A 14,520-nucleotide genomic window follows, 5' to 3' on the forward strand; every position below is an offset into this window, starting at 1 on the left:
GGTCATCATATATTTTCTTGTTGATGGGAACGTAATTCATGTCGTAGAGTTTGGGTGTATCTTTTGGTAGATTTACTCCAAGATATTTAATGGATGAGGAGGTCCACTGGAAGTTATACCTACTCTCCAGCTCTGGCCGTGGGGTATAATTATATACTAGGGCTTGGGTCTTGTGTACGTTAAGCACCTACCCTGAATATGTTCCAAATGTTTGTAAAACATCCATCCGTCTAGGTACACTTGAACCCTGGATCTTTTAAGGAATAAGAGAACCGCATCAGGATACATGCACATCTTATGTCCACTGCCTCTTAGTGTTATCCCCTCTATAGATGGCTCCTGTCTTATTGCCTGTGCTAACGGCTCCATGTACAAGGAGAAGAGCCTCGTCTTGCCCCTCGTTCTAATCTTATGGTTCGTGACAAATGTCCATTCCTCTTTATTCTAGCAGTCAGACGTGAATACAGTGTTAGGATGCCCTGTATCACTTTGTTGAAACCAAATCTATCCATAACTTGGAATAGATAATCCCATCCCACTAAATAAAATGCTTGTTCTGCATCTAGACTGATTTAATATATAACACTTGTCTTATCCTGAGTGATGTGGTCCATGACATGTATTGTTCTCCTTATGTTGTCCTGTGTTCTGTCTATTTCCTATGAAACCACTTTGATCCCCATCAATCAATTCTGGGATTACGTCCTCCATTCTATTGGCTATTATTGATGCATGCAGTTTATATAATCCATGTTAAGAATTGCGATAGGTCTATAGGAACTGCATTCCTTATCTTTATTTTTGTATTCTCTTCACGATGGTGGAAGAGCCAGTTAAATCAGGCCTGAAGTGGAGGTGTTAGTTGTTCTCTGAAGGCTTCAAGATTTGTGTGCTTTTAGATTAGATATTGCATTATTAATTTCTTCAATGGTTATTTATGAAGTAAGTTGATCATTTTTGCTCTGTCCCAGTTGAGGGGAGATCAAGGGAGTTCAAAAAAATGCTCTATTGTCTATGCATCTGCCTTATCTGGTTGCGTGTACAGATTTGTATAGTATGATTCAAATGCATTCTGTATTTCATCCAATTTGCATGTAATCTTCTTTGTTTTGGGGTCTTTTATTTTGAAAATTGTAGTCTGTGTTTTTCTGAGTCTCCATTCTAGTGGTTGTTGTTGCCTTTGAGCTTCATAATATCATTGTTTCAGGAAGCTGAGCTTATTCTCTACTTCTTCACTATAAATCTGGTCAATTTCCTGTTTTACCTTTTGAATCTCACGTAATATAAGAGGTTCTTTGAGTTGTAATTTCAGCAGTTTCTGTGCTTTTAATCTTTTTCTTGAGAGATGATGTGGCTATGATCTTCCTGCCTTAGCTGCATCCCACAATGTAGCAGGGGATACTTCTCCAGATAGATGTTCAATTCTGTCTTTATTGATTCCTTGAATGCTGGATCATTCAGCATGCTTGTATTAGGCCTCCATAGAGTATTTATTGGTTTGCTATCAAGGTGTAGAGTTTGGTAAACTCCATTATGTTCTGATAAGTCACTCTGCCCGATCCTACAATCCTTAAGCCTGTGTCTATCTGCACTGTACATGAAAAAGTACTCTAACCTGGAGTATTCAGTGAGGAGGGCAGTAGTAAAAAGTACACTCCCTATCTAACATGTGGAAGTCGCGCCATACACCAAGCAGTCCTAAATCCTGTATTCAAATAGTTTCTTGACTCAGTTGCTAATAATCACTGAAATGAAAGCTAGACAGTCAGGGAACATCGAACATAAAAATAAAAAATAAACATGCATAAAGGACTATTTTTGGGTCATTTTGACGGCGAGGAAATATAAGACATTTTCAGTGCGGACCTCGTTGAAGACCGAATGAAGCCCTGGGGTAAATGAGTTTGACACCCCTGGTGTAGATCATGGACAGCCAATAAAGCAATTTGAAAATCATAAAGATCTTTAATTTACCAGTATGATTCAAGTGTTCTATTTCATTTTGTGTTATATAGATAACCTCTACTCCTCCTCTCCTTCCCTCCAGACTCCCTGCAGTTCTCGCTCTCTGTCTCTGTAGAGGAGGTTCCCCCTGAGCAGCAGCACTGTGAGCAGGAGTGGAGCCCCAGTCTGGGGCAGGAGGACCCAGAGCCCACACAGATTATAGAGGAACAGGAGGAACTCAGGACCAGTCAGGAGGAAGAGCATCTTCAAGGGCTCTTTGATACCAATGACTCATATTCACTCCTTCCTGTGTGAAAAGTGAATGTGATCAGGAAGACCCACTTCAGTCCTTGACTTTTCCCCAAACCCAGACTGTGGAGAACAGAGAGAGTGACTCTAAACCAGTGGATCGCAAACCTTTTGGCACTGTGACCCACCTAAAGGGTCTGGACATTCCCTGTGACCCTCCAGATAATCTAAACATTGCCTCCAGCCACAGCTCAGCCGTAAGCAGCGACCAAGTAGGACTTGACAGCCGCTCACCATTGGATCCCAGCCAACTATTGGTTCGAAACCCACCAATGGAGGAACACTGTTCCAAACCCAACACCAGGTCTAAATAAAATCACTGCTGCTGTGACTGTGGTGAAACGTTTGCTCTGAAAGCTGACCTGCAGAGGCATGTGACTCTCACCAAGAAGAGACTCAGGGAATGCCGCTTCTGCAAAAAACGTTACAACTCCACCTGTAAACTGAAGGCCCACGTCAGGAAACCCTGCACCTGCCCTGTTTGTGGAAAGACCTTCAAACACAAAGGAGTTCTGCTTGGAAAGACCTTCAAACACAAAGGAGTTCTGTCCAAGCACATGATGATTCACACAGGAGAGAAACCTTTTAGCTGTGGTGACTGTGCCCTCAACCAAATCTCTTAGGACCCCAGAAGGCTAGAGCCGGTCCTGGATTTACTTATGTAAAACACATTTATTTGGTTTGAATGATGCTAATGATCAAACATTACAACAGATTAAGATTAAAAGGGACCAAATTATTATGGTGAGGCACATGGGCTACTAACAGCTTACTACACAACATACACTTAGTATTAATTTCTTAGCTACATTATACATATCTCCCTGGCATATTACATCATTAATGCAGCAGCATACAATACATTTTTGAACTCACCCTTGTGCTGTGCTCACTTGAACAGGAAGGTGGCGCGGTGGTCGTTGTGGGCCAATTTTGTCACCAAACTTTGTCATCAAAGTCTGGCATTCTCTGGATTTATGGTGCTTTCAAGACAAGGTCGAATCATGACGTCAGTGATCTTCAAGTCGGAGCTCTAGAAATAGGCCTGAGTTCCCGACTTGGAATTCCGAGTTGGATGACCGTTCTAAACGTATTTTCCCAGTCGGAGCTCGTTTTTTTCAGAGTTCCCAGTTGTCTTGAACTCAGTGAAGTCTGAGATTTCCCAGTTCCGAGGTTCTTGGATGGTTACTTCTAATGTAACTCTATGGCAGCACCCAATGGGCTTGAATTTTCGAGCTCGCCACGTAGATTTTGCGGTGACGTAGTGTCCCCATGAGTGACAGAACACTGAGTCAATCACGGCGCAACTAGAGAACATTACCAACCCCTACGCTCCGTATTTTCCACTGGCTGCCCCACCACCACAGAAAGCACTGAGCTAGGCTGAAACACCTGCATTTTGGAGCTGCCTTACTCAAGAAAGCAAAAAAGAGACCATGTTTGTATGCGGCTTTATTAACTCAATTATTATAAATTTTCATTTTTTTTACATTGTTTGCAAATTGATATATGACACGTATTTATGCCAAAATAACATGCAAAACAGGCAACCATTTTTTTTGTTGGGCTAAACAGGTGGGGCTCAAAACCCCACCTGCCCTGAATGATGGGTTGCCACTGGCCAGGGGGAAATGCAATTCACATAGCAAATCTCACTCCAAGCTTTTATCAAAAGTTGCCAGCCCTGGTGTAGCAACAACTAATCTAACTAACTAGCTACCACACAACTAATCTAACTAACTAGCTACCACACAACTAATCTAACTAACTAGCTACCTAACCCCTAACATGTCCTCACATTAATCACAGCTTGTTATGTTGACCAATCTATATCAGTACAGTACAAACCTATTATGTTTAATCATTAATGCTTTCTTATTAAGCTAACAGCACATCTAAAATATAAGAGAATAATTTCCCACACTATCATCACTGAAAGTCCTGTTTGCTGTGAGCGACTGTTAACTAAAGTTATCAACTCATCTAACTAACTAGCTAGCTAGCATGCTAAACTATTTGTCCTAAGTTCTTCGTAGATGTATACTAGCTTTTTATTGATGTCTAACATCTGTAACAGACTTTCTCAGACAAGGAATTACACAGGCAGTACAGCACATTAATATTAGAAACACAACTACTAGGGTCAGAAATCCAGTAACCACCACAACAGAGTACCTACCAAACCACTCACCCAACCAGGAGAACAGTCCGTTTCCCTCCATTCCAGCCATGCTCTTCATTTCAGCTGATAGTTTATCTAAACCAACTAGGGCTTTAGAGATACTCCCGTCAGGACTGGTATTGTTAGGGATAAACGTACAACAATGGCTTCCCATTCTATAGACACCACCCCTTTCTGCCTGATCTAGAGCCCACCTCTTTTTACTAAGTCATAAGGAGTGAGATGGCGGATAATTGTTCAAAAGATCCCTTCTGTTGCATCCCTAGTCCAGCCAATAAATCGTTGTTGGTCGTAATAGATATAATTAATCCAATTCACAATTTTGTTTATTGTCACCCACCAAAAGAACGTGGTAGTAAACCCTTCCCTCAATTGTTTCATAGCTCGGTATCCATCCGATACCCCCCTTGGTAGCCCAATCGCATCCATCTAAATAGGGCTATTCTCCTTCTTGTTAAAACTCCTCCTACATCTGTTTAATCCTTGGTTCCTGGTGACTAATTCTAACTAGCTGAACCAGTAGAACCAGGGCGCATGTGTCTAGCCACCCCCCTTTGGAATTCTCTGCCTTACACTGCCTTTACTGGCACCCGCCCACCACACATCGGTTACAGGGGCTGTAAGGTTCAGAATTCTCTCCTGTGCTTCCGAACTTAAGTCTGTCACATTACTACTATCTCCAATTGATAATTGGTGATGTCTTTATTTCTCTTTACCCCCCCCCATCTGAATGTTCAGTCCCACCCGGTCTCATATCCCCATCCCCAAGTGTGTTTAAACACTTGAGTCTAGGAACAATCCGCCGTGGGGGCCGAACACATATAATAGGATTTTATAATCCCAAATTGCTTATTGACCTGTACCCCACCCGTTGGCTACGTCCCTAACCCTTATTTTGAATCTGACAGTCTGCCCTTCTCTGACTGCCATTTTGTAGGCCACTCGTCCTTGACGGTCAGTATGTCGAGTCGCTTCTCTTCTCTTTTACTTCTTAACAATGGTAAGGGCATAGCGTAATTGGTGGTGGATCTTGACATATCAAGACCATTGCCGAGACTATGATGCAACCCAAGTTATCCATATTCCCAAAAACCGCCAACCCTCTCCTGTCCTCAGTCTTTCTGCTTGGTACTACCCCATACTCACACCCTGAGAACACACTACAGTGATGATAGGTCGGGGTAGGAGATCTTCGTTAACAGAGGTGATCCCCAGACCCTATTGGTCCAGTTCTTCTCTCTAACTCTGCATGTGTTCAATGGTGCTTGTATGTGTTCTTACCTTTTTGCAGTGGGTAACGTGGACCCAGGTTGCTCTTTCTGCTATTCTAATGGCAAAGGCAGTGACCAATATTACCTGATAGGGCCCTTCCCAACAGGCCCGCTTCCAGTTTTTCTTCTTTAGGGACTGGATGCTCACCAGTCACCTGGTTAGATAGAGTGGGTCACCTTCTCCTTTAGTTCACCTGTGGGGCACAAAACCTCTGACATACGGGTGTGGTTAATAAACTATCTTCACACATGTTCACCTCTCAATTTCTATTTCTGACTTTTTTTTAAAAAGTATTTTGTCCTCTCCTTCATATATATTTATTATTTAATCCTACAATCTACTTATCATCCCCCTTTTGACACATGTTTTGCTCATGTGTCAATTTTACCACCTACCTAAACAATGACTTAGGTAATATTGGTAATTTATCATCCAATTGCCATCCCTTATTTTTAAATACTGCCTAATTTTAACATAACAACCCTTTATAACCATCATATTAGGTGTGTTGTTGTTTTATTTGAAAAACCCAATTTGAAAAACAACAACCACAAATAGCCAGGCCCCACTTGATTTGGTAGCTCACTGCCTAACTCCACTACTGCTCCCCCTCGCCCTGGGCAACATTCCAATGAGATAAACTAATCTCTTTCTCCTGGTTATACATTTTGTTAACCTTCAATTACCATCAGTAATCTAAAGATGGTAGTACACACAAAACATGATACAGATATCCCCAGTCCTAACCATCAATAATTGTTTGTATCAATCTAATTCCTCATAACTAATCCATAAAACCACTCAAAATTCCTCGAGTATACAATGATTATTTAATTGATTACCCTAAATCTGCTACATGTGATCTCATCTCAAATGATCCATTATCAATTATTTGATCCACCCCCTAGGAAAATCTGTCTCCCCTTCTATTGTTCCTGTCCCCCCTGTAAATGTCATATTTCATTTTTTAGCCAATACAATCACGGTTACATCAAATGTTCCCTCCTTTGGCCATTTAGTTACTATCTTTCTGGTCCTTTTTCTCATTTGTTATAGATATTACCAATATCTTCACTATTTTCTGGGAACCTTCTCTTCATGATTGCTACTGGTGATCCTGCCATCTCTACTTCTGGTGTGGTCTAATGTCTATATTAGGGTGTAAGGTAAATTATTCCTGTTGTCTTTTTCAGCTAAACGTTTTATATCCCTCAGTTAATGGTATTTTCTCCCTAATATATCTTCATACTCTTCCTCTTTCCCTAAATGAGATTTAATCCCTTGCCTTTCCTCTACTATCCTTCTGTAATTACTGGATCAATGACACTCCTGTCTCCCGAGTGGCGCAGTGGTCTAAGGCACTAGCAGTGCTAACTGTGCCACTAGAGATCCTGGTTTGAATCCAGGCTCTGTCGCAGCCGGCCGTGACCGGGAGACTCATGGGCGGTGCACAATTGGCCCAGCGTCGTCCAGGGTAGGGGAGGGAATGGCCGGCAGGGATGTAGCTCAGTTGATAGAGCATGGCGTTTGCAATGCCAGGGTTGTGGGTTCGATTCCCACGGGGGGCCAGTATAAAAAAAATATGTATTCACTAACTGTAAGTTGCTCTGGATAAGAGCATCTGCTAAATGACTAAAATGTAATAAATAATAATTGTAATAACTATTTCACATTAAATTGTGCCTTTTCATGATCATGTTATAATTGTAGCCTATTGCATTACTTTAGTTTAAAATATAAGTTTGTTTATTTAACAAATCTAGAACCCACTATAGGTTGGCGCTATTCCCTCAGCATAATAGCTAAAGCTACTTGCAACCCCTGGTCCCCGTAACGAAAATAAATTATCGTTCTATAATTCACCAACTATTTGCATACACCACTGGTGTCAAGCAACCTATCGAATAAAGTAATAACAATTAGAATTCATCAAAGCACTGCCTTCCAGTCAAGCATTCAGACCTCCACTTGAAATCCCACAGCTCAATCCAACTCGCTTGACTGTCTCTATTTTTTTTTTGTTGCTAACCAGAGCCATAAATTACTCTCCTTTGTCCTCAACTCAATTTTCACAGCTCTATCGCCATTTCAGTTCGCTATTCAATTTCTTTAACCGTTCTCTCTGATTAGGCCCTAATTAATAAAACAAATACTTGCTATCGTTGATAAGCATACATTTAATGATATTCCTATCATTTGAACTATCTCTCACCCCTCCCCTTGCTCCTTCCTACACAACGGGGAAGGCGCGGGGACCTTGTAACATATTTTCATAGACCTTTCTAGAATACTTCTACTTAAGCTATCTAATTCAACCTTTCACATTTCTCAATCCACGTAGTAATCTAGGTCTATAGCCCCAATGCGAAAGCTTTACCCACTGTCCCTACCTGTGTTCGAACCAGGGACCCTCTACATACATTGCCAGTCACCCGACACATTCCGCGATGCTTTCAAAGTAAATACTTCCAGTTCATAGAGCAGGTGACGTCACCAAATGAAAACCGCACTAGCTCTCACCTCATTCAGCAACACAAAGTAATGCTCTCTCTCCCTTCACCCGTTCCCTATTGAATAAGTGAGTCTTTCTATTTAACCCCAACCACGCTACAAATCTTCCATTCAACATCAACAAACCAAATACTCAGTAGTATCCGGTCACCACCCACACCAGCCATCGAATTCACTCATACACACAGATTTCACCTTATGCCATTGAAATGCCAAATAAACCATAATAGTTCAATGGAGCCCCCTATTGGCTCTCTACTATATTATACATTACTTCTATACCCACATTAGTTATGGTCCGATTACCCATTAAACCTTATCACATGATCAAACAACGGTACAACCTTAAACTCATATTCTCTACTTTCTCACCCATTACGTACGTCTACGTTCGGGTGAGCAAGTTCATACGTGTATATATCGTTAGTAATTTATAGGTACCTCTCAAATAATCGCTTCGTGGTGTTTTTAGCCAATTCTTAAACGACATAAATCACTTCTTAGTCTTTCCTGACTCTCCAAAAGCCATACTCTCGCTGTCTCTAGCCCCTCCCCTCGCAGTTCTCCCTCCTGTGTCCAGTCGGAACAGGTTTTGTCTGTTTTTCGTTTTAACGTAATATTCATCCGTTATTTAATCATTTAAAGTCTATCTATTTATTTAAATCAAATTATTCCCACCTAATTAGTTAAAGTCGGTGCATATTTATATTTCAACGATAAACCAAATTATTTCAGTCTAATTATTTAACCAGTATTTTGCAGGGTCAAACATCAAAAGTTAAATTAAATAATAAACCAAATTGCTTCAACTTAATCATTTAAAACCAGTATTATGCTATGTCAAACATCAAATCAAACAATAAACCAAATTGCTTCAACATAATTATTTAAAACCAGTATTATGCTACAGTGGGGGAAAAAAGTATTTAGTCAGCCACCAATTGTGCAAAATGAGAAGAAAAAAATCTAGAAAATCACATTGTAGGATTTTTAATGAATTTATTTGCAAATTATGGTGGAAAATAAATATTTGGTCAATAACAAAAGTTTCGTAATACTTTTTTATATACCCTTTGTTGGCAATGACACAGGTCAAACGTTTTCTGTAAGTCTTCACAAGGTTTTCACACACTGTTGCTGGTATTTTGGCCCATTCCTCCATGCAGATCTCCTCTAGAGCAGTGATGTTTTGGGGCTGTCGCTGGGCAACACGGACTTTCAACTCCCTCCAAAGATGTTCTATGGGGTTGAGATCTGGAGACTGGCTAGGCCACTCCAGGACCTTGAAATGCTTCTTACGAAGCCACTCCTTCATTGCCCGGGCGGTGTGTTTGGGATAATTGTCATGCTGAAAGACCCAGCCACGTTTCATCTTCAATGCCCTTGCTGATGGAAGGAGGTTTTCACTCAAAATCTCACGATACATGGCCCCATTCATTCTTTCCTTTACACGGATCAGTCGTCCTGGTCCCTTTGCAGAAAAATAGCCCCAAAGCATGATGTTTCCACCCCCATGCTTCACAGTAGGTATGGTGTTCTTTGGATGCAACTCAGCATTCTTTGTCCTCCAAACACGACGAGTTGAGTTTTTACCAAAAAGTTCTATTTTGGTTTCATCTGACCATATGACATTCTCCCAATCCTCTTCTGGATCATCCAAATGCACTCTAGCAAACTTCAGACGGGCCTGGACATGTACTGGCTTAAGCACTGCAGGACGTCTTGCACTGCAGGATTTGAGTCCCTGGCGGCGTAGTGTGTTACTGATGGTAGGCTTTGTTACTTTGGTCCCAGCTCTCTGCAGGTCATTCACTAGGTCCCCCCGTGTGGTTCTGGGATTTTTGCTCACCGTTCTTGTGATCATTTTGACCTACGGGTGAGATCTTGCATGGAGCACCAGATCGAGGGAGATTATCAGTGGTCTTGTATGTTTTCCATTTCCTAATAATTGCTCCCACAGTTGATTTCTTCAAACCAAGCTGCTTACCTATTGCAGATTCAGTCTTCCCAGCCTGGTGCAGGTCTACAATTTTGTTTCTGGTGTCCTTTGACAGCTCTTTGGTCTTGGCCATAGTGGAGTTTGGAGTGTGACTGTTTGAGGTTGTGGACAGGTGTCTTTTATACTGATAACAAGTTCAAACAGGTACCATTAATACAGGTAACGAGTGGAGGACAGAGGAGCCTCTTAAAGAAGAAGTTACAGGTCTGTGAGAGCCAGAAATCTTGCTTGTTTGTAGGTGACCAAATACTTATTTTCCACCATAATTTGCAAATAAATTCATTAGAAATCCTACAATGTGATTTTCTGGAGAAAAAAAATCTCAATTTGTCTGTCATAGTTGACGTGTACCTATGATGAAAATTACAGGCCTCTCTCATCTTTTTAAGTGGGAGAACATGCACAATTGGTGGCTGAATAAATACTTTTTTCCCCCACTGTATGTCAAACATCAAACGTTACAGTTCAATCATATCAGTTCAAACGTTTCAGTTTAGTCATACTAGTTATTCATTATTTTACCTTTATGTTCCCAATTGTTATTAACGGGTTATACGGTTTAAGCAACCACAAACCCAACAGTTATTCACAAATTATACAGTTTGGACAGCCACAGACGTCTTTAATTCCTAATTAGTTTTCTATCAAGGTATACAGGTTTATTAATTTTAGTAACCCGCATTCACTCTTTTATTTCGTCTGCAAAAACTATTTTATTACACTGGGATCATTCGCACTCTCATGCATACAACAACACCCTATACTGTGTTAAGAAAATGTTGAGCAATGTAATAAAGTAATGACTTTTCTAATAAGTTACCTCACACGTTATGTTGGCTGACAATTTGTTAGCTACACTATCCTTATGAACTGCATAGCATATCATTACAGCAGTATGTGTACCGGTATGCTAGCTAGCTACCTAACGTTAGTTGGCTACTAATACATCGAACTTGCCTGTATATTAACTATATGCTAACTAACTAACTACCCAAAGTTTATTGACTTGATTATTACTGTCATTTTTAGGGTGTGTTCGTAAATTAAATCTGGAGTGCCAGATTGTACACTGGATGCTCTGGCCGAGGAGTAAGGTTGATCGGAGCTGGAGCGTTCTGACTTCACAACGGCAGTCAAGCACCCAAGCTAATTGGATAACGTTGGCTAGCTACTTCCAGACACAAATGAGAGAACACCTCACTCTGACCATTTTACTCGCCCTAGCAGAGCTGGTTAGGCTGTTTTCATGTTATCCAGAGGGTTGGTGACTGTAACTGTGCTGCTGGCAACAATTTAATCATGTTTTTTTTTTTTGCCGACGTTTACTGACACCGGCTATATTCAACGGGTTTTAGTCGTTGTGCTTTCTCAATGGACATAGTTAATTCAGTGCGTTTGTAAATATGGCCGGAGTCAGTAACAATTTAATTACAATTGAATTACAGCAGTCACAGTCACCAACGCCCTGCATGACATTAAAACAGCCTAATCAGCTCTGCTAGGGCGAGTAAAATGGTCAGAGTGAGGTGTTCTCTAATGTTCTGTATTATGACTTGTGTGTTTCATGATTTGTGTGGACCCCCGGAAAAGTAATGGGGATCCTAATAAAATACCAAATACTTATTATTATATCTCCAGAGAAATGTGTTTTTGGCTATTCTTGATTTGGAGGGTTGGTAGCGTTCAATTTTTCCAATTTTTCATGACTTTGTCTCTCAGCTTGTTATTTAAAAAAATCATAATTATTGTTTAGTGTTTCTGTATCAATATGGACTTTGTAAAAATCTTCAATCTCGGTTTGGAAGCTGGCCCTAGCTATTTGCACTCAGGCACGTCTAAAAGCTGTTTAGATCATAGAAATCTTGAATTCACCTGTATGATTCAAGTGTTCTATTTAATTATGTGGTATATAGTGTTAAGTTGCGTCAATTCAAATCTGGTATAGGAACAAAAAGAGGTCAATACACGTCTTCTAAAATAGACTAGTATTTTAATTAATGCAAACACTTGAATTGGTAAATATGATGTTCGTATATACGGGCCCACTGAAAAACCACGCAGGGCAGTCAGAGAACTGATCTTTTGTTATAAGTTCTTCTTTAAATACTCTGACAGAGATAGTTCCCGCTCCCTGCTGGGCCTGTCAGAATAGAGGCTAGGCGTGGTTTAAACTTACCCAGCCTATCGCTGGCGCTCAGGCTGATCCCAGTCCCTTGGCGCTCCACTGTTGTCAGGCGTTAGTTGTTATCTTTACAACTTGTCTCGAGTCAGCAACCTCAGACATAGTTTGTTCTTCTTCAGCTTTCGGTACTTTTCCACTCTAACTGTGCTCTATGTACACATGTCCTTGGGCGGTTTAACAAAGAGGCAGTGTGTGTGTGTGTGTGTGAGTCACAAGTCTTATCTCAGCCTACCCCCTAACGGTTCCCCACATTAATCACAGCTTGTTATATTAAACAATCTATATCAGTACAGTACAAACCTATTATGTTTAATCATTAATGCTTTCTTATTAAGCTAACAGCACATCTAAAACATAAGATAATAATTTCCCACAATAGATAAGCTCTCCTTCCCACCAGACTACCTGCAGGTGTCTCTCTCTGTCTCAGAAGAGGAGGTTGACTGTGGGAAAAGCTTAAATCGCAAGAAGCACCTAACTGAACATAGACTCACACAGGAGAGAAACAACATGGCTGCTCATTCTGTGGTAAAAGATTCACTCAGAAGACTCATCTGCTGAAGCATATGGATAATATCCACAAAGAGAGGAAAACCGAAAGAAGAAAGAACATCTTCAGTCAGAAGATGGGAATAAAAAGGCAGGATGTGAACAACACTCTTAGGAAAGGAGAGCATCTCCAGACCATTCATACTGTGGGTCTTAGATAAATAGATCTCTGATGGATTTAATGTCATAAAACATTGTATGTAAATAAAGTTTGATTTGATTTGAATTATTAGGTAAGGATCAAACAGTACAAAGTATTGTAGGAAATTCACAGGTCTTCATTTGAACAGGAATAACTAGTCATTTGATTTATCAGGCTGATGTAATTGATACAGGAAATGAAAAACGATTCCAATGCTGCTCATTCGTGACGTTGATTTAATCTTGTATGGAGTAATGATAAACAGTTGGCTCCTGATGAATAATGTATTTTCCCAGATCATCCTATAGTAATGATAACCACTGTTTATCTACATGTAGTCATCGTATTCCTTTACTACTGGTCTGTAGGCAGCCTTGCACAGTAAACTCCCATCCAGCTGGCGGCGCTGTTGGGGTTCGTCACCAACTACTAGAACAAAGGATGTCCTTAGATTCCTTCACTAGAACACGGAAGTAGGATTGGTAACGAGTTTTTTTTTGTGTGGCTTAAAGAAAGACATACTGACTAAGTTAAATAGGCTACTCAGCTCTCATTTTACTGAAAATGTCTAAACAACAGTTGTTGCGTGTGTTTTTAAATGAGCGTTTAACGGTGGCTGCTGTGGAGATTTTCGGGGCAGTTGAGAAAACGGTAGTGGAGTACCAGGAGGAGAATGATCAGCTACGGAGAATGCTGCGTTTGACTCCGGAGATACAACTATGTCGAATAGGTTCGTATGTAGATACTGATAGCTAGCTATAGTTCCACTTTATTGACGAACTGTTAACTGATCACGTCTTCATACATTTTGAAGAAGTTGTTTTTAAACTTACCGTGTATGGATAAAAATATTGTCTTAAAAACAGGAAGTGATTTTAATATATAATTCAAAAATGGTTAAACTTTAGTAATAAATAGCTTCTCCAATTACTGAGAAGTATTGAATTGGAATTATAGTTTACCTAGCCTTGAATTTACTGGCTTATAAATTCAAATTGACCCCAACCCTGATGTCTGTGGTCCTCTGTAGCTCAGCTGGTAGAGCACGGCGCTTGTAACGCCAAGGTAGTGGGTTCGATCCCCGGGACCACCCATACACAAAAATGTATGCACGCATGACTGTAAGTCGCTTTGGATAAAAGCGTCTGCTAAATGGCATATTATTATTATTATGTCTGAAGCCTGTATAGAACCCCACAGTGGAGGTGTCATAATACCCATAAAACCTAGCGGTCAAACAGGGAAATGGTTCCAATCGTTTTTCCACCATTGGAGACGGTTTTGTGTAGGCTTACCCTAGCGTGACGTTTTGATAACCATGTAAATCTCTCTCATAGAAGGTGACTTTTAGCAATATATTCGGCATTGGCGGTCGATGCCAATGTAACATTGCTAGGTTTAGGCTACTACATGATAATCACATGTTCCCT

This window comes from Coregonus clupeaformis, chromosome 39 (assembly GCF_020615455.1).
Source record: "Coregonus clupeaformis isolate EN_2021a chromosome 39, ASM2061545v1, whole genome shotgun sequence".
In the NCBI taxonomy this organism is placed as follows: Eukaryota; Metazoa; Chordata; class Actinopteri; order Salmoniformes; family Salmonidae; genus Coregonus; species Coregonus clupeaformis.